The sequence below is a fragment of the Thermobia domestica genome, chromosome 2 (genome assembly GCF_964235325.1).
Source record: "Thermobia domestica chromosome 2, izTheDome1.hap1.1, whole genome shotgun sequence".
Classification (NCBI taxonomy): domain Eukaryota; kingdom Metazoa; phylum Arthropoda; class Insecta; order Zygentoma; family Lepismatidae; genus Thermobia; species Thermobia domestica.
In genome coordinates, this window is record NC_137455.1 from 332,290,046 (window position 1) to 332,312,810 (window position 22,765).

Here is a 22,765-nt window from a genome sequence, read left to right on the forward strand (position 1 = left end):
GACTGAAGGGTGTAGTGTAACGTAAAGTTAACACGACAATCAATGTCATTGATATGATTCTTTCATTTTACACTTTCTCGCAAATCCTTAAAGTTTCTTCAGAAATAATGTTTGCCATTACACTTGCATAACCACCTTCTTTCGTCAATTACCATAAATTGTGCATCTTACAAAACGTGTAACCGGGAACGCTGGCTTTTGAAAATCAGTGGGGGTGCTCTAATTCACAATTCGCAACCGGGGGATTTCCCTTGAAAAATGCTGAAAACTGACGCTCCTGAAAATGTAATTTTAGGCATTTTTGAATGAAAATTTAGTTTCTTTCTTCTTTCTTTTCACAGTGGAAAATCTGTATTCTTGAATGAGAGTATAGTGGCGTAACTAGGGATGTTCTAAGATTCTAACCCCAACCCAAGGTATCGCAATTGTGAGCGATAGTGTCTCCCACAAATCCATCGACGGCTCCAGAACCGATACACTGACTTATAGTCAGTCGCTGTAAACGATCTCGTTGGCAAGGTTCTAGATCACTGGTCCCCCTTCCCATTGAGCAGAAATAAAGACAGAAAACAACGTGCCCTGCGGGGCTCTAACCCGCCTTCACTCGCTAACGCTCGCTCGGCAATACTGTGTAAATTAAATATATAAACTTAAGTACATAAAGAAACCAAACCAGCTCCTAACTACATGGGGGACCAGTAATCCAGAACCTTCCGTATCTCGTTTATGCGTATACTTACAGTCGCTGACGCGCCATCCTACTAACGCACCCCATCGCTACCGCTACTGCCCTGACTCGGTTAGATAACATTAGTGGTTTTTAGTGGCCATCTAGCACAAGTTAGTTTGTGTTTTATGCACCGTAGTTTTTATGCCGCACGTCCACACTGTATTTTTCCTTATGAATCTGTAATCACTACCAAGTGATCTGTGACAGAAACTAAATAATACTCCAAAATACACATATTTGTGAAGCTACGTAAAGTTGCTGTCAAATAAGTTTCTACGCGTTAGAAGACGAATTGTTCCCCAGAAAGAAAGTACTCTATTTACCGATACTGAGTTCATACAAGTCTAACGTAACTTACATGCACTTAAGATTATTGTTCCATTTAAAAAATATAAATAAATAAAAATGGAAACGAATGCGTTGAGCACTATTATTTCATATACACGACTGAATTTCCTCCTTACTTAAAAAATAAAAACAAACGGAAATCCCGTGTGTTGCAAACTCTTTTCTGATATATTTACGCTCTTATATGTACAAGTGTGTATTCATGTATCTTGTAAATGTACCGTCTACATTACATTTACTGTTAATCATGAATCACTATCAGCAGATTTTATGTAATCATCAAAAACACTGGTAACTCAGCAAAACCATGGAAGTTATATAGGCTTGTGAACTCTTTCAATGTATACTTAAATCATGCTCTCTGATTTATTAGGCCTATACTCGATAATGATCTTGATTAATATCACATCCTAATTATTATGTATTGAACTGTCCCCGCCTACTCTACAAATACAAATAAATGTAAACGTTGGACTACTTACAGCTAAACAATCTCAAATTCTTCACTCAAATCTAAAATTCAATGTCTTCTCATTCAATACAGATACTTAATTCACAACAGAGCAAACTTCCCAAAACACTTCAACGAAAACACATCCCACTGCGCAGACTGCCTAGAAACAGCCAACTCCCAACAAATCCTATCGCAACGAATCATAGTATACTGAAAGTCAGTCTGTATACTTCATAAGTTCCATGCATTATTGGAACAAAGTATGTATAATGAAACAATTCATCAACATTTTATGTATACATTGATAGAAATGTTTGTACGATGCATAATGTCTGTGAAATTGAGCGTTACTGCTCTACAACCACTTATTATATATGTTTATATCAACAAAATTTAATGGAACGCTTGCAAGTACAGACTACATAATCTTATGCTATAACATAGAGAACAGTAGCCAGATACTACAAGTTTTTTTTAACATTACCTTGTTGATATTTTACTAGTAACGGCCCGAAAAATTTACTACCTATTATTAAATTCGTTCTTTTCTTTATTTTATAATATTCCTCTCATTTTCGTAAACTATCATTCAACATTTCTTTCGAATAGATTGAGAATAGTCCAGCACATACTTTATGATTACAAATATATATGCTTGTGTGTGTTAAAACCCATCTCTAATATCTAATTCCCATTCTATAGCCTATTTTATTGGGTATGCATGTAACGGTGATCTTATCATTCATCATCCTGTGATTGTTTTAAAGCCGGAGGGAGGGCAAACAGGCGAGTAATTATTGAGAATAAGAGCTTCCATTAAAAAAAAAAGAAAGAAAGAAAGAAAGAAAGAAAGAAAAGGTAACTGGCAAAATGTATTTATTTCATTATTTTTTTCACCTTAGGAACTGTGAGTTCTGAAGGAAAATTGTTCCACAAGAAAATTTATGCACAGAATATACAAGCTGTTACGTAGGCAAAATTTCATCAAGGAAGAGAATCGAAGCATTAAATCTCATATCCTGTCAGGACAATCGTGAATTTTGGATATATATATATATATAGGGGCGGATCCAGGATACGATCAAGGGAGGGGCTAAACCATATTTTGCCGTTTTATCCAGTGTAAAGCACGATTGAAGCCCATTTTATCCAGTGTATACCTGAGCGTCAAGGGGAGGGGGCTATAGCCCCTATAGCCCCCCCTTAGATCCGCCACTATATATATTAATTGTCTACATTTTTCATAATGTCTTTCTGAAGGGTAGTTAAGGCCTGAAACCCTCTTGCGTATACCACTTCCTATATGGAAGTAAAGTAATAATAAAGGAATAAGAGAACGAAAATGATAATAAGTAGATGGAATCTACATTTTAAAAATATAGGGAGTATGCAGTATCTTATATAAAAATAAAATCTTTCTAAAATAAACACCTATTTTTACTAATATGTTATAGGTTTGGCAGTATATCATTGCCTCCACCAGACACGTAATTGTGATATGTATTACTAATAAGAAGTGCTTGATTTGGTCATATTTTATTTTTTTATTTAATTTATACGTAGTTTCAAAGCTATAATGAGTACTATTCAGACAGATAAGGCTAGCAGAGTGCTACGTAATCCGCATGACACAGTTCACAATCCACGCCATATTTCTTTCACATAGGCTACATAAAGCCCACCTTTTCTCTTTATTAATTCCCTTTATGTTATACCTCTTCGTGGCTTACAGAACTTGCTAGCTTCCAGAGAATAGATAAATAGAACTCAAATATTGTATTCAACTGAATATTTTACCATTATTCTTGGAAAGCATTACCAAGCAGTGTGTCTTTCAGGCATGTTTTTTAGGGGGCAGTGCCTACTGGAGAAGATAGGTTAATACGTACTAGAATAGTACCTGCAGTGGTGGATGAGTAGTTAAAAATACAATAAATAAAAAAACATTTTAATATTGCTACTTTACAAGTGTTCTAGAGCTCGTGCTGAAGCTATTATTATTATTATTATTATTATTATTATTATTATTATTATTATTATTTCTTATTTAGAGATTGGGTGGTAATTTGTGTCTGTAACTGCCAATCTTGAACAGATAAGTGGCAATTGAACAGATTGTTGCGTGTACTTAGCTGTAGGCTTTGCTAATACGCAGTTTTAGAGTGCTCCTTCCTCCGGCAAATGTTTTCTGAAAGAAACACTGTTGGTGAGTTCCGTTAATGATGATTGAGGTAGATAGCGCGCTCATATATTTGTTTCCAATATGGCCACAAGGACTTAATAATGTTGAGATCGGGCAACTGTGGAGGCCATGACAGATGTGACACTTCATCTTCGAGCTCAGAAAACCAGGCCTGAACAAGGTAAGCTGTGTGAACGGGAGTTACGTCGTCTTGGTACACGTTATTACCAACGGGAACGAAGTTTGCAGGATTGGATGAATCTGGTCGCCTAAAATGGACACGTAACCGTTGGTAGTGACGCGGTCTTGGAGGGTAATGATGGATCTTATCTTACAATATCGCGGTATGGATGTACAACCATGACCGAACGCTGCACTGTTCCATTCATGGTAACACGCAATTCGAATTGTGCGCTTGGGATGGTATTCTCCACACGAGAATTCGGCCAGGAGTCGGAAATAAAGCCAAGGTTGACTCATACGATCTAATGACCCCGTTTTCCATTACTTAATAGTCCAGATTTTATGACTTTGGCTTCATTTTCGCTCTTAGTAACATTTCAGTTACTGATTAGTGGTTTTGAAATTGTAGCTCCTCCGTAAACATCCTGCCTGTGGAGTTCCATTTGTAGTGTTTCGGTGTTTATAGGTTCTGTAAGTGTGGTATTTACTTCAGCAGTCACTTTTGAAACTGTAGTCTTATTTTTCGTCACAATCCTGAGCAATGTTTACCTACTTTATCACTCATGTTGGTGTTCTGCGGATGTAGTTTTTCCAGTCCTACTATATGCGGTCATAATTTTGAAGTCTGCCTCGCGATGCATGAAGCTTTTCTGCTACCATGGTCAGAGCGGGATCTATCGGTATGGGCTCCAACAACTTGTCCGTGTTCGAATCCTATTAATTCCAACATGCTTCACTAACAACTACACAGAACGCTGTTTGGATACGAATGAAATTTGCAAATGATGATAAGATTGTATTGGTAGGTGAATCCGGTAAAAACAATAGCGTCACTCATAAATTGCACTATAAAATAATTGTCAAATCATTCGTACTTTTCACTAGGTGTTACCATATTTTTGTCCATCCCTGTATATAGTATATTCCCAGTTAGATTTTATCTGTTTTAGCTGATACCGGCGAAGCAAGCTAAACGAAGTTAATTAATTCTAAATTAAAATACAAGATTTTTTTCAAGGAAAAATCAATCATTGTCGAAGAACAATGAAAAAAAAAAAAGAAATTATTTAACATGTAATTTCTAAAAAAAAATGATAAACTTTTATGAACACATAATTTTCGTTGTTATTAGTGCATTCCAAAACTCACTCACTTATCCTATGACCAATGGAACCCGAAGGTTCAATGCCGCATTTACAAAAGTTCTCTATTCATTCATATTCTAAGCCAACTGGATCCAGTTCCTGTTTCTGCAACATATTGCAAAATTCTGCATCTTAATATTGTCCTCCCATCTGTACGTATATCTTCCTAATGGTCTTTCTCCTTTTTGGGTTTCCAGTTAAAATTTTCAAAGCGTTCCTCTACTTTCTTCAATTCTGACTACATGACCTGCCCAGCTGCACCTCCTAGACTTAATGATCCTAACAATGTTAGATAAACGGTATAAACTGTGCAGTTCCTCATCATGATTTCCGTTCTCCTTTTCTTCGGATCAGGGGACGTTATTTCAAGAGTGTAGGAGAGGGCAATTGAATTTCACCTTGAGAAATACCCAAGTTTTAATCAATACTAATAAAAAGTGTGAAATCCTTATCAGTGGATAATGTAGGCCTCCTATAACAAAATCTGAAATGACGCTGCTAGTCCGAATATTCGCCTCAGAATTTTATTTTCAGATTTTAAGTTTGCGTTCCTTCTTCAAAGTAAGCGACCATGGTTCGCAACCATATAGCACAACAAACGTAACTATCTTTTTATGTATTTTAAGCTTCAAATTCTTCGACAGAATTCGAGAACGCAAAAAGAATTTGGACTGAATAATAACATGACTTCCCTACTTTTAATCAACATTTAATTTCTTCGTGGATATGGTTTTTACTTCATAAGTAAGTTTTAATAATATTCTTTATGTAAAACAAGCACTTGTATTTAAGAAGTAGAGACAATTAAACACAAAGTAATGCACAGGATAACTGATTTTTCAACCCATAAACATACTTCAAATACTTCTAAAATATCTTTGTCCTTTGTTTTTGGATTCTTGACTACGTTTCTACCGTTTAATGTAACTGAGCGGCTGGGGTCCGTCCTGTGTCTAGGTTCAGTTGTTTTCTACACCTATTTATCGATTGGAATTGGAACACATATGAAACGATTCTGTAAAGCCGTTCTTGGCGTCTTCCGAAGAATCTATTTCTAGTGAGAAGCGCTTACAAACACCTCCAAAAATACATGCAACACAGCATTTGGCATTCGTAAGTTTCCTCTGGCCGTCTGTTTATTGTTTAATGTAGTATTTGACAGTTTCCGACGACAATGTTGTCGGAAGAAGCCCTACGTCACTTCTAGTTGAATGATTTAACATTTTATGTAAACATTTTAATTCGACTTTTAAAAATCTTTCTACGTAAGCAAGAAAGAGTACCGGTATTAGGTATTATACCTATTGTTTGCATTATATACACAGAGTAAAGACGATAAGTTGATATTTATTATTATTATTAAGTTTGCGTCTTATTCAAATGAATATAACTCGAGAACTAAAAACGTCATGGAGTACAAGTTTTGCAGTCATAGCTGATCACGATAAAGTTTATAAATAAAGGTAGTTCAGATTGTTCTTGAACAGTGTTGCTTCCAAAACTTAATTACTGATATACTTAACACTGAATCTTATGTACTTAACACTGAAATTTACATGATCATAGTTATTTATTGCAGGAGACAACGCAATATGTAAGTACTGTCAGATTCCATAGTAGCGAAACATTGTTTCCTGATAGACATATCTTCACGAAGACTGTTACGTGTCGGGTGGAGAGGATTGCGTAATACAGGGAAATTACAAAGGTGTATCAAGAAATAAGGTGAATTAGTCCCTAGAATCGAGAATTTTTTGTATAGGTAATTATTATTATTATTATTATTATTATTATTATTATTATTATTATTATTATTATTATTATTATTATTATTATTATTATTATTATTATTATTATTATATGTTGCAGATATCAAGTTGAGGGAAGTCTGAGGACAGTTACAGCTTTCTGCCGTCAACCTGTCTAGTACCTGGAGCAATTTAAAGATGACACATGGACTTGAACATTATTCCAAATAAGAGGTATGCGTGTTATTCGTTTGTTTATAGACTAAAGGACAAAAACAATCTGGCATTCATGAAAAATTGGTAGAGGTCTATGAAGACAGTCTTGTGTTGCAGAAACAAATGGATGTGTGATGTAATACACTCGCAAGTGGCAGAGGGACTATGGCAAGTGATGACACAAGTGGCAGACTAGCAACGTCCATCACCGACAAGAGTGTGTGTGACGTCGGATGCGATGATTCTTGAAGACAGAAGAATGAGGTCTCATTACATTGCACATCTCATATGGTTCAGTGAGGAGCATCGTTCGTGAGTAACTTGTCGTCAAGAAAGTGTGTGTACGCTAAGTGCCTAAATATCTGAGTGAGGACCAAAAACACGATCGAAGAGCATTTCCTGACCCACCTCATACGATAACCCTACGAAGGAAATTCATTCCTTCATCGCATCATAACGGGTGATGAAACCCCAATACCCCTATGGACTTCTGAATAAAAACGCCAGGTCATGGCATGAAAAGATCAGTCGTCACTGCTGGCCAAGAAATTCAAGACCACAACAATTGCTACTGTGTTTTGGGCCCTTCAGGGCGTTATTCATGTTGAATTTCTGGCAAAGGGTACAAGTATTACTGGAGGCATGTACTGCCAAATCATGGACACGATGAAAATAGCTATACATCAGAAAGGAAAAGAGAAAGTATAAGAGGGAGTGTTGTTACTGTACGATAACGCATAATCACATGTAGCCTAACAAATCGCACACACATCATAAGTATCAACTGGGAAGTTCTTGATCATCCTCCGTAGAGTCCTTATTTAACTCCTTCCTACTACCATTTGTTCAGATTCCTAAAGAAATACCTCCAGCAGACGGCGTTTCGACACACTGGAAGAGGCAAACAGCTACACCTAGTTAGGGAGCCTAGAGCAGCATTTCTTTGTAAAGGTATAAACGGTATAAACGATTTGCTGTCATCTTGGAATGCAGTGGTTTCTATGTCGAATACTAGTGTCAAACCATGTGTCAAACATGATACAGTTTCAGATATTTATTTCTAAACGATTTTCAGTAAATCGAAAATTCGCCTAGATGGAACTTAGTGCCTCACTTCTAAGCTTCAGACTAATATATATGTAAGGAAACCCTTTTATTGTTATTGCAAGCCAGTAGCACGTGGGTGAAATAATGAAAAAGATCTTTATACTTTAGTAGCAAGTGAAAATAAAATTGACAAAATGATTATGTATCATTTCTCCTATGTTGCACATCAACCTACGCAGCACATGTAGTACATTTCTCTGTTTGTTTGGTTTATAAGAATGAAAAATGAATATCTGTAAGTAATGTAAGATAATAATTATTTCTAAGTCTCACGGTATTGTGTTTAAGTTATCTGACGTCTTATAAAAGAACAAACACAAAAATAAATAAATAAATGTGTTTTTCCCATGTGTCTGAAGTTAGATTACCAATTTGTTTCAACTAGCTTCGAATATTCAAATATTTTCAAATGTTGTATAGTAGGCAACACGTGTTGTCTTTCTCTTCCTAATGACATTGATTGTGTTATTACTGTTGTCACAGCTTTACTTTAAAAAAAACTTACCTTTGGAAAAATAGTAAACAAATATATATTTAAACTATACGCGTATTATTCTATTGAATGTGTTTTCACAATAAACATTTTATGATAAATTACGAAAACAAAATGTGAACACATTAAAATTGAGATCTATATATTGTTTGAATATAGTATTTGCCAAATATTCTTGCAAAAATAAAAAAAAAATATATAAGGAACTAAATATGTTGTCTAACATAATTATATATCTTGATATGATAGAGTTTGTTTGTTTGTTCAAATTTAGGGTCCGTTTTTAGCACCGGGGCTATATAAGTTCGAATTCGAACTACTGTAACGCGTTCAAATTTATTTAATGCTCTATCTATGGAAATAAAAGCCCTAGATCACGTGCAACATGAACACATGGACCAGGTACCGTATTAGGTTATTACGAAAGGTTCAACACATTCTTTTATGTTATAGGTACGAGGAGTGATCAAGAAGAAAGATTACAAAGCCTCCAGTGAAACGTGTACATATTATTTGATACAACCAATACAGCCAACAGATAGTACATACATTAGGTTATTTTTCGACATAGTATCCATGTCATTTGAGGCACTTGTAGCATTGTGGAATGAGTTTGAAGATTTCCTCTGGTAAATCCTGTCCTTGCATGTTCAGTCACGTTGCCACGAAGTGTTTCATTGCAGAATATAGTACACGATGTGACGAACACTTCCGAACGGCATTCCCAATTCTACCATCATATGCAGTAACGTGATCCTCCTGTTGTTTTGAATCAGCTGCTCTACGCAACCTGTGTTCAAATCTGTTGATGCCTGCTGTATCAGCCACTGCTCTCCTCGTCGGTGGCATCATTCTGCTACATGCTGACGAGACATTACAGTCTCTCCGTAAACCTCTCCCAGCTGCCGGTGAATTTCAGCCGCGGAAATAACTGAGCGGACTTATTCGCGAGACCACTTTTACAAATGACTCGCCATTTGTGTTTATCTACAGCTAGTGCCGTAGGTGGAGGGTAGATGAAACTCTGGACAATTGCCAACATCATGTATTACAATTACTGCTCACTCCTCATTTCTCTATGACACAAAACTCCAAAAGTATCCACCAGGTGTGAGAAAAAGTAATTTTGTCTTGTGATACTCATCCCATTTCTCTTCAGAACTGCCCTCTTCATCTTATTCGTGCACCTTTAGGAGTAAATGTGCCGCAGTTTGAGAATTCATGCACTAGCCAACTTACATATGTTTCTTTCCCCCATCGTTAATATGCAAAATGGACTGGAATTTTGCTACATACATTGAAATCAGGGGCGGATCCAGAACCGACTTCTGGGGGGGGTTGTCATACTGCTACTTTTAAGGGCTCCAAACTTTGGGATGGATTTTATTTATATATATAAAAAAGAAAGCTTCCTCTTCTGGGGGGGGGGCAATCGCCCCGATCCCCCCTGGATCCGCCCCTGATTTAAATAAATTTTAATTTTAACAAAAGTGCGTCAGTTGATACATTTCCAATCTTATCAGATATTTTAATGTTAGGTATGCTATTAAACGTTTTAGTACATTTAATTTCATGATTGGAATAAAGACAAAATATGTCCTGTACAAAGCAATTAGTATTAATGAAACACAAAGAACTGAGTCTAATGATATAAACTGCTGCATATTTACTCAGATAACTGTTTAAAAATAAAATAATTATTAGGGCATTTTGCCAAGAGTTTCAGATCATAAATGCATTATTTTTATAAGGCTCTTGGGTAATTAACAGATCATTAAAATTCTAGACTTGCCGGTCATGTTTGATGCTGTATAATTTTATGACAAATATTCTGTACTCCAACGCATTGGAAATGCTGGCCAAAATGGCAAGAAAGAATAGTAGGTAGAGATTGGAAACTCGTAGGCACAAGAGGGAAATAATTTTAGCTTTGGAAGACAGAAGGAAAATTGCGACGGTGTTTTCCACGAAGAGAAACCCCGGCGCCAGAAGCTCCCACACATGCATCCAACAACACGATTCTACTTAAAAAAAAAAAAAAAAAAAAAAAAAAAAAAAACTGTACGGTACGGATCATAACCTTGGGCATTGGACACGGCACAACTGTAGAATAAGCATCCGATATGCATACAAGCGAGGAAGTTTTGTGTGACACACTCAATGGAAGTCTTGTTGACGACAAATGGGCTCTGAGGCTATCTATAATTAGATTCGATTGTAAGTTACACATATGTAAGAAGAAGAAAAGTAAAAGAACATCTTTTGATGTTTTTACGTTACGTAATTGATATCATACTTCCGTCTTTACTCACTTGTAATGCCTTTTCGTTTACACTTTATATATCCCATGACTTTATTTATGTTTACATTGTTGGAAATGCATCTGACTTTGTAGAACAATTTTATCAACATTTGTTAAACTTGTTTGTTATATGTTTAACTGACGAATCATTAATTATAAAGATAGGTTAAGCTAATGAATTTACGATTCAGTTATTAGTATTTATAATAACCGTTGAAAGTGGTTTCTGTCTTTGCTCTTAGTGCGGAAGAACTTTGTTTGGTTGAGTATATTCTCGATACCAAAAAGCAATGTTAACTCCAGGAAAACAGATACAGTTATCAGTGTTCCCTCCAGGCAGGCTTTGCTCCCCTGAGCTAAGATAAATTAATTTGCAATTACCGGTATATGTCACTTTTGTTTAGCAGATAGCACCCAGTGCAGGTACCCACTCCGGGACAAAATTTTCTGGAGAAAAAATTGAAAGTGGTGCTAAGCAATAAAGACCGTAATGAAATGGTTGTTATTCTTAATAAGGCATTAAATATGGTACAACATGGGTAAAAGCAAATGTATCTATTCAACATTGCGAATCGGATAAATATTCATTTTAGCAAAGAATTCTTTGTTATTTATATGATACTAGCAGCGTTCACCCCGCTTCGCTGCGGTCACCCCGGAACGCAATAAACGTTGTTACTTAGATAATTTTTACTTTTTCGCTTTCAAGTGATATGATAAAAACCATAGAAGATTGCATTAAATGTTAACATTATATCGCCTGTCATTTATGTTAACCCGCCCCGCTTCGCTGCGGTCACCCCGGAACGCAATAAACTTTGTTACTTAGATAATTTTTACTTTTTCGCTTTCAAGTGATTGCAGTAAATGTTAACATTATAGCGCCTGTCATTTATGTTAACCCGCCGAGTGACACGGTCATGCGGGTTGCATATAAATACGTTTATTTTTACCTATGATGAATAACTAACAAAGGATTTGTACGTTATGGACACTTGAATGGTCAATTATCTCAAGACACTGGTAATTAAAAATTAAAGTGATATGATAAAAACCATCTAGGGTCCAAATCCTAATAACCCCCCAAAAATAAAAGAAATTGGTTCAGCCGTATTAGCGTGATGAGGGAACAAAGGATTTTGTACGTTCTCTTTTATATATAAGATATTAGTTTCTCACTGTTTATTCATACTGCATCTTTTATATCTCATTAATTTAAATACAAGGCAGAGCCATAAGTCTTGTAATATTCTGGTAACACAACATACTTATATGTATTACAGTAAAATAAAACCAAATTAACATTCAAACTATAACCCCTTGTGTTGGACTGTCTACAGCCACCTTCCCGCCAGTTCGTCGATTCCACGTTGATACCTTAGAGGCAAAGAAATCAGTACCTGCTGTTTCCACCTTCTCCTGGTTGGTGAAGCATAGAGGTCTCAGGAAATGAGCCATGGATCGAAACAGGTAGTAATCGATCACCTCACAAATTTTCGTATTTTAACCCAGCGAAGCGGGTAATTGACGCTCATAATTGATAATTAAAAAAAAAAACTGAAATTGTTCCGACAAAATCTAACTGTACGCCGTTTAAAAATATATGAAACACCCTTGGATCGAACTAGTGATCTGGCGCTTCAAAGATGAGCATACTAGTGTGGAGTTAAGGGGATTTAGGATACACGTTTAAAGGATCATGTTTAGAAAAAGCATTATAATGAAAACATTATTATAAACTACATTTTATTTTGAAAGCATGGAGAAAAAAGAATCCGAGGTGCTAATATACATATACGTGTGCGAATTATATAATGAAAATGGAGTATGTGAATGTAGAAGAATTGCATGTACGAAAAACTATTTCCTTACTCTTTTGTTTTTGCCAAGTCATTACAACGGCGGCAAGTGTTTGTCTTTGGTACATTTAAGCCCACACTAAATCAAAGTCCTTAATTAATACTTAACCAACATTGTTACCAGGTCTCCTTGTTTTGAACTAACTCTCAAACTGGATTAAAGGTTTCTAGGCTATTTTTAAATGTTTATCTAAACCCACTTCTAAGTAGGAAGAAATAGGGGCTCGGGCGTAAAACATGGTAACCCACCGACCGAGAGAAATTGAGTTCTGAACTGTAATCACCTTGTCTTGGGTGAACGCATAAGACTGTCACTTCAAATGGTTGAAAATTTCGTCGGTAGATGTTGTAGGCGACTATATAAAACATGGGAAACCACAACGTGTTTGAAGTAAAACATGGTAAGCCACAATCAATATGGTGGAAATAGAGGACAATATGCCGGCATCCATAGCATATGGAAGTCGATTTGGTGATGTCTAGTGTTGTTGACGATAGCAATGAAGATCCTGACTATATTCCCAAAAATTCTACAAGTTGTAGCAGGAAGAACAAGAAATAGCATGATCATAAGGTATGGAAACGCTACCCTATGTGCAAGCAATTACACATTTATGGGATGTCAAGTTTTACGTCAAAATGGGCTTTATATCTGTTAAATAATTGAATTACCCTTCTTATCAGCAGCCTGATTTCCGTGTTGATATATTCTAAGTATATAGAATGTATCTAGTGAAAGGAACATACATCGTTATTTTTTATATCAAGCTGTATTTCTCTTGTAGTGGAATTGTGCTTTACCATGTTTTACACGCAATGCATATGTAATGACTTATAATGCACTTTGTAGTCTTGTACATACCAAGTGGTAGATTTCAGTCGGTATCGCAAATTTTCCCAGTCGTCGGCCACAAAATTATGGCTAGAGATGGAGATTTTGCATATATAGAAAACTGTGTCAAACATCACTATCAAAATGTGTATAGCCTAAGCAATGGTTGAGTTGATCTTGTGTTTAACGTCCCTTTCAGCAGTCAGGCTATATGAGATGAACCACATGATCTCCCGCCGGAAATCGAAGCCAGGTCTCTTCCCAAGCATTGGATTGAAGTGATCAAGAAACACACATTTATTGTCACTGAAATGACAACGGAATACTTCTTTCAAACATCTTACCTAAAACAAGCCTATAAAAGAACCACACGGACAGAGTTAAGTGTCTTCAAAGGTTCACGTTTTGTCATTCGGAACCGTACGTACTCTTCGTTATTTACTCGTGCAATTCCGATGTTGGGGAAAGACTAAATCTACGGAAGAAAGAAGGAAACTGGTGGATTCACAGGAACTTCTCCGCAACAAAAATACACCACAAGGAGACCTATACATGCCATAAAGGATTGCCTCCATTGGATACCTCCACTGTACAAACAGTTAGAATCATCACAAACAATTAATACTTGTTATATTGATGCCTCGAAGTGATTTTGTACCTTAACAGACTTCCTCAACTGTAAGTACTAATGGTATTCAAGTAGTATACTTGTGTGGTACACTCTTGTTCATTTCTGTAAAACGTAATAAGCCACGTTTTACACTCACATTAAAGGCAAGAAGGAGTGTAAAATTTTTCATTACAAATAATATTAAGTTTAAAATGCCATAACTTGAAAGGAGATATAGCCAATGTTACTTCATGTTTGTATTATTTTATTTTTATGTTTACTTTTCAATACAGATTTCCACAAAAATTAAAATGCGATTTTCTTGAAATCTCACTTTTGTGGGTTATCAAGTTTTACGGCCGAACCCCTCAGAGGGACAGTGCGATAAACAATTTGGTATGAGGCCTGCTTTTGACAGAACACATTTTCCAATAATAAGCTTTAAAATAACAGGACAAAGCTTAATAGGGTCAACTTAATCATAGACTGTTTAATTAGTTCAGCCATGCTGACTCCTCTCTGGAATAAGCCTATAATGTTTATGGTTTGATACTACAACTTGAGGACTTCTACGTACCTTTTATAAGTAATTTTTATTGTAGCTCTTTCAGTTACTGATCATCAGATAAAATGCACAAACTTCAAAATGTATTAAATGAAAATTTGACAAACGATATTCCTCAATCGATAGAACTGGATAGCCAAACTTTTAAAACTTTAATAGATACCTGATTAGATAATGTAGTCAGACACCCAATGTATTAGACACCCAATGTAATTAGATAAATAATATACATAAACAATATCCAATAACTTTTTATTTATTACTAGCTGAACCTGTGCTCTCTACACAGTGCATTATTCACATATGAGCATGAATCTCCTTGTCATTCCTCCCAACATCCATACATGCCTCCATACAGACACAAGTGAGAGACGTCTTGATAAAAATCAGCAAGGGTACTATAGAGGAAGGATTTTTCAATTACTTTTTCAATATCTCGCACCGTTTGCAAGATTAGGCATACTTCCGGTTAGAGTTTCTAATTCATATACGATCAGTGTTTCCTTTTTTCTTTCATGCAGTATGTATTAACAAATACATACATAATTAATTATAACATCAGTGATATGTGGTGTTCATTGGGCAAAACACTGCCAACAATAAAAAATCACCTTAGCCCGGAGAAGTGGTTATCCTTCGTTTTTCATTATCATTTAGCAAAAGAACAAACGCTCGAGAGATATGCAACCCCTATATACAATTATGTTCTGTTGAAATATATAACTCATAGGATACGATGCTTCACTTTTTAATTACTTTTTAAAAATTTCAATAAATCCAGTGTACCCCTAAAATCATAATAAAGAAATAACTGTGAAGTTTTTAAAATATTCAATTAGAACTGGACAATCTACACAAAATTTAGAATCGACCAGCGTAAACGGCACGTTTCTAGCACTTGTGGTTTTTGAGATCTCATTGTCGAAAGGATTGGAGACCAACATAGCATTTTAATATATAGGCTATTATTAATATTAATGTTATTCAGGATAGAACATCTAATTACCGAAACTACATGGTAGTTGAAAAATAAACCTTGAAATACATATAAAGATGCAGAATAGAATGGCTAAAGGAGAATATGAGTGTAACTCATCGAGTGTATTATTATATTAGATCAAATTCGACAGAATGACAAGCAGATAAACTTTGAATTATTAAAAATACTCTCTTTACACCTATTACATTATGTATGTAAATGTTAATGAAAATCTAATTAAAAAAGTTACAGTATCCAATAAAGTGGATACTTTTCCCTTACATAAAAGTTTATTAATAGAGCAACCCACATTATGCTTTATTTTTTGCAAATTATGCTTTATTGTTAGTTTCAATCATTGTTTTACATTAATCGTGTATAATGTATAGTATTTACTATACATTAAATATTCTAAATATCTTGATCTGTTTATTGATATTTTATGGAACCTGTTTGTTTCATACTGTAAACAGATATACTTTACTCGAGTCAGTTTTTTTTATCACTTGTGTGTGCCTTAGAGGTGCATATATACAGAAAGGGAAAGTAAAAGATGCCACGAAAAAATACAGAAAGTCTTAAGTTCAAGAGGTACACATAACAATATAGTGTGGAGTTCTTGTGCACTTTTTGTACACTTCAAATCATCATACATAACTGCTCAGTTTCATTTAGAAAAAAAAAACTATATTGTTTACTCATTGTTGGAGGAAAGTTTTCTTCTTTTTTTCTTTTCTCTACTTCAAAGAGTTACACCGAAAAGCTTACAGAAATATAAATAAGGTTTGCATTGTTGCATTGTAAATATTGGTTAAAAATATTAATGCAGTATGTTAAACTTGCAGTTAAATAGAATTTTCCAAGAATTGTGCTATATATTTTAAATTATGCTTTATTTTTTAAAATTATGCTTTGTTATGTTTTTAAAATTAGTTTCTTCTGGACCCTTAGACAACCTAAACCATGTTGAAGATAGCTACAAGGGCGCCCATGTTGTGGTTTCCAAGGGGGGTAAGTATAAGCAAAGTTTCAAATACTGTATGGTTTCAAATTTTGCTGTAACTAATATAAAAAGTCTATTAGGTTTTCGTATTCCCAATTACAATTTCCTCTTAGGGGGAAGGCGATCTCCCCACCTTGCTGTAATGCTTTTTATGCTTTTGGGTTGCTCTATTTATTAATATTTCGAAACAAATTGATTACTTTTAAGTTTTGTTGCAAAAAGATGTAGTTCTCTGTAAGTTACCGAAATCCCTCTCCTCAAATAACTAACAAAAGAACAAGATGAGCAGGTATACATTTTTTATTGCTCCCTATTGTAATTTCTTTCGGATGATTTGCGGCAGGGGGATAGATTATAAAATTGAAAAGCATCTAATCAACAAGATAGGATGCCTACAAGAGGAAATATAAACAATAGAAAATGCATCATTGAAATTTAAGAAAGGGATTTTCAGAGAAAATAGTTGAAACATTTAAGCGAGTTAATAGTTCAAAGTAAGTATTAAACATATATAATTAGTAGAAGATATTTTAATTAAAGATATTTCCATGGATCGAGGGTGGTGGATGTCAGAACAGTGGGTTTGTATTTACGAAGGTATTTATGAACGTGTGTATGCATGTATGAACAAAAGTATGTATTTCTTTTGTGGAGGGTACATACTAGGAAAATTTAATATTGGTAAATCAATCATGAGGTGATCGGCCCCCCTAAACAAAAGATAGTGATATTTTAAATATATTAGGGGATCGCGGTGATCCAATGATCGAACTCTCATCTCAACTCATTTTCTTCATTCCATCATTATCATCAGTTTCGTTATCACTGTCTCCCTTAGTCTCGGTGCATAATCGTGGGATGTTAAACTAAAACCATACATTAATAAAATTTCTAACACTAATTACTAAAGACTAATTTCTAACACTAATTACAAGAATCACAGAAGAGAGTGTCACAAAATCTACATTTAAGCATGAGCGGTTTAAGTTGGAAGACTTCAAATCTGTAATTAAGTTAATGGTATTTTTTGGAATTCCAATTCTATTATTATTATTATTATTATTATTATTATTATTATTATTATTATTATTATTATTATTATTATTATTATTATTATTATTATTATTATTAGTAGTAGTAGTAGTAGTAGTCTAAATTCCTGTTTTTCATTTTTTTAAACATCAGTTACTGGGAAAGTTACTTTTTTTGTGAAAGCGAAATTTTCTTAAAGCAATCCCACCCCCCGCCTTTTACTTTAATATTCCATACCAACTTAAAGTATGGTTGTGATCTCTTAGAGTCTCTAGATACAGTGCCACACGGGACACAGTGACTAAGGGGACACAGTGACTTAGTAATAGAGTGCTCATCTCTGGGAACCTGGTTCGATCACAGACATGTGAATTTCTGGGGAACACCATCGCGTCCGTAAGTTTTCTCTCACTTCTCCCATTATCTCCCACATTGCCATTCTACCAATTCTTTCATATTCATTAATTATAATTAATCATCCGTCCCTTTTAACCTACAAGGTACAATCGTGGGACGTTAAATTAAATATTTCATGTCGTTTGTAAAGTACTTGTAATTGAACCATGTTGAGCTGTAATCATTTAGATCTCACCATTATCTAAACATTGAATTGACTACGATATATGCTCATGGAGCCACATATGTTTGGGTTAATAAAATATATACTTAGCTGTTGTTCTATTTAATCTGTTAAAATTAGTTTTTTTCTCCCTTTTGCAAAGATCAACTTGTAGAAAATTAGCAGAAGTTCAAGGTTTCACATTTTTACTTCACTGATGGCATTGAAATAGAAAATAGATTAGCTTGTTTTACGTTACTTAGCTATTCTCCAAACATTCCAATGTCGAATAGAAGACATAATAGATATCGTTGCCTCGTTTTCAGGCTTAGTTTGAGGTGAAACAAATAGTGTTCCGTCTAGCACGTCAGCTATATTCAGTCAATTCATTCCTCACATCACAACACTCTGGGAAGTTGCAATTTCTCACGCGGACGGGCAACAAGATTTGCGAATTCGAGCAAGAGTAGTTCGGTTTCTTACCAACAGGTGCCGTTGACAGGTAGAATGAATTGTAAATAGGACAGCTGGCAGGCAGCCCCTTTACCTTGACCATGTCCAGCTCGCAAATAAATATATGCACAATTTTTCCGTTCCTTTTCAATGCCACCCCATGCTGTGGAGTTGCAGTAAACTACTAAATTATGTTCTCTCATTGAGTTTTATTTCCAAGGTTGTTGCTCTATTACGATACGAAATTTTGCAGGAATCTCATAAAAGTCTTTCTGCCCTACTTCAAAAAGCAACTTCTCTCAGTATGTAGCTATATTTCAAAGGAGAAAGTGATTTTAAACGAAAATTTGTACGCAATAAAATATTTCTGCTTTCAGGTATATATGTATATATGTACACTCCATGTCGATTAACTTCTTACTTATCAGGAAAATTTTTATTCCAGTAATACAAAATGTGCATATTACGTATAATAAGTTCTACTGGAAATATTGGGGTGCATTAATAATAATAATAATAATAATAATAATAATAATAATAATAATAATAATAATAATAATAATAATAATAATAATACACTGAAATCTTCTTTTACCGACACGGTCAGTCCTCTAATTCTCCGCACGTGTTAGTAACCTCGTCATAACGGACAGGAAATTATTCTCAAGTCATACATATTTAGTACAGAAAATATTTCCTGCAATTTGGAAATAAATCTGCAATACAGAACAATAGATAGAAAATATATTCCCCACAAAGTGTCTTTGTTATAAATCAATGGCCTGCTGATTCTCCAGACAGTACATTTCCAAGTCGAGCTTGAAATTATTCTTTGCTCCTTCCGCAATAAATTGTTTTCTGGTGGAAATTCTAGAGTCGGTCGTGTGACCTAGACTTCTATACAGAACTACTTATCTTCCCTGACAAATTCACTTCTTTTTCCTTTAAGGATTGCATATTCCCCTGAAACTATATACCTAAATCTCCTAGCAGGAATGCCTATAGGATTTTTCCAGTGGGGATAAAAGAACGATTTCAGGAGAGGCAGAGAAGATTGACAGACAAACGCAGTCGCAAATACACATATTATATACTTTGATGAACGTGTGTACATAATATACAGTATTTATATTAAATACTATAGTGTTATAGTTTAGTTATTGTAATTAACAAGAATATGTGCATAAATAACTTGTTTCATATGGTGTATTGAGTATTTTAGTTTTTGATTATGCAAATTAGTATGTCTTGACATGTACTTCCAAGAACTAAACAGCCTTCAAAAGTCCAGAAAAGGGCAACTCCTCCCTTGCCTCCCACTGTGGGCGGCCATGTCTCCCAGCGATACTTTTACTTCGGTACAGAGGAAGATTTCTCCCTTATTCCTCAGTAATTCGAACATTGTGTGAGGGCCGCGGTGGTTCAGTGGTAGAGCGTGGGATCCTTGGTTCGATCCCAGCTTGCTGTAAGTGAGCATTTTGGTGGACAAATACCGTGTGCGTGAGTTTTCTCGGGGTTCTCCAATTTTCTTCTACTTTCTTCATTCTATCATTTTCATTCATTTCTCATCATTACCGTCTCCTTTAGCCTAGCCGGCATAAACGTGGGACGTACAACTTAAAGATTTCATTTCATTTTTCGAATTTGTGCATACACAGGTCTGTATCCACGGGAAGGCTAGGGTGGGCCAGGCCCTCCCTAAATTTTTACTTGGCCTCTAAACTTTTCACGGTAGGCTTGCAAATGAACTATAATATGGTTGAGTCGGCCCCTCCTAACTTCTACTGGGCCCTCCCTACATTTTTGGTTTGGCTACCGGCCTGTGCATACAGTGTTTCGATATTAGCCTACATTTACAACTAACGTATTTGATTTATATTGCATACAACTACCGCATAAGCTGTAAGTAATTTAAAATTGTGTAACCTCTCTGAAACGGAAAGTTATCAGGTTTCATCTGTATCCGTTATTCGGAATTATTACGGTATTATTATTATTATTATTATTATTATTATTATTATTATTATTATTATTATTATTATTATTATTATTATTATTATTATTATTATTATTATTAGAGTGAAACATGTATATATGGGCACTAACGGTTCCATTGAAACGTAACCAACTTAGACAAGTGGCGAACTTATACAAGATGAGTGTATCTTGAAGCAAAATTATTATACATTGTAACAATACACATTTCTAATACAGTAGGGGAGAGGTGGGCAATGGCGATCACCTAAGAAAAGTGAGTTATTACTTAGTTTCATTTGCAAAATATATTGAAACAAATTTGTAAATATATACTCCAATCCTTCTACAATAAGTGTGTAAAATAAAAAGAGGATCATTCTTTTATTTCGGGAACACGATGGAAAAAACTCAAATTGCTACTTTGGTCGCCATTCCCATGACATGTTGGTAATGGTGATCACAGTACAAGCTTAATAAACACACATAGTTCCATAGGCAGTTCGTTTATTTTTATTTTTATTTTATTTTATTTTATTTTATTTTTTATTTTTGCTAAACTGCGCCTTCGAAAGACAGAAACGTCAACTGAATGTTTTATTGACGTTTTTTCAAAGACATACCCCAGATATATCCACGTGGTGAGTCCACAGCAGTACAGTCAACATTCACCCACGATCCACAAAGGTTATACCAAAGTTTCAGTGTTAGACTCAAGTAGATGTATTGCCTATCTTAGGTCTAGCCTCTTTTATAATTTTTGGCTGGAGAAGTATTCCAAAAGTTTGTTCGGAATGACAATCACCATGATGGTAAACCGATCACGTTGATCGGCATTCCCAACATTGCGCCATTTCGAAAATTGAGCTGGTTATACTGTAAAACGTAGTTTATTTTAAATATAACTATGTGTCGTGCATTAGACGTAAATATAACTTTTTATGAATCTTAGTAACTTCAAGATCTTACAACTTAAAATGGGCTGATCGCCATTCCCTTCCTCTCCCCTAACTAAATATTACTTATGTATTGGTTTTATCTTATAAGTAATATGTAGTGAAACCTTCTTCTGCAATATAAAACATCACATGAAATACGGTTGGCGTACTTCGATACGGGAAATTGGTTAACGGTGAAAGTTCATATTATTTGGATTCGACGTTAAGCTGTAGGTCCTCATCTCATATAGCCTCATTGCTGAAGAAGAGACGCTAAACTCGAACTAAGTATTTGTCTTAGTTAAGTGTGCTATTAGCAAGTTGGTATAAATGCTCTAATTTCAACGCTATGCATGTTATTTATTCTTTTTCTCCTTCTATTTATGACAATAGCTGCAAATGAGATTGTCAGTTTCAGAAAATACTCGAAGTATCCACTTGTCTCACCCCTCAAAGTAGCAAAACATCAAAAGTGACCCTTATTTCTGGATTTTCAAACATATGCATGGATAATTCTAATGAGTTTTGATCTCCAAGCAGTAGGAAGACGTTCTGTGCTTTCTTTCTTTCTTTCTTTCTTTCTTTCTTTCTTTCTTTCTTTCTTTCTTTCTTTTCTTTTCTTTTTTTTTTTCATATTTTGCAAGATAAATCCGATTTTTCAGTTGTTATAAATTTCATGCAGGTGATTTCCAGGAATTTTTGAACACATGACGAATGCAAAGGGCACCAATACCTCAAAAAAAAAAAAAGATAAATAAAATAAAAATAAAAATAAAAATAAAAATAAAAATAAAAATAAAAATAAAAATAAAAATAAAAATAAAAATAAAATAAAATAAATTTCGATAAGACTTCCAAATATCTTACAATGTAAAACTTAATGGGGCCGATCTATTCATACACTTACCGATAGAGACGTAAGAAATAAGAAACAATATCATAAATTCCTGCATTTTCGGAAAAAATGCTTTCAATGGACGAGTTCTCTTCTTCCTTCCCTTTTGTTTATTGACCTTACGAAACATGACAACAGCAGATATTCTGAAAGAATTT

The 22,765-nt window shown here is 34.8% G+C and overlaps 1 protein-coding gene across 11 annotated transcripts in view; it reads right to left on the reverse strand.

Annotated features, from left to right (window-relative positions):
* The window catches only part of tmod (tropomodulin), a 190,578-nt gene that overhangs the window by 109,790 nt on the left and 58,023 nt on the right, over positions 1–22,765 (reverse strand). The window contains exon 1 of one of the 11 annotated variants that reach the window (XM_081749129.1): positions 1,561–1,739. The exons of the other annotated variants lie outside the window; for them this stretch is intronic. The gene's annotated coding sequence lies outside the window, so the exon portion shown is untranslated. Of the gene's footprint in view, positions 1–1,560; positions 1,740–22,765 lie in introns of those variants that run through there. 11 annotated transcript variants of the gene reach the window in all.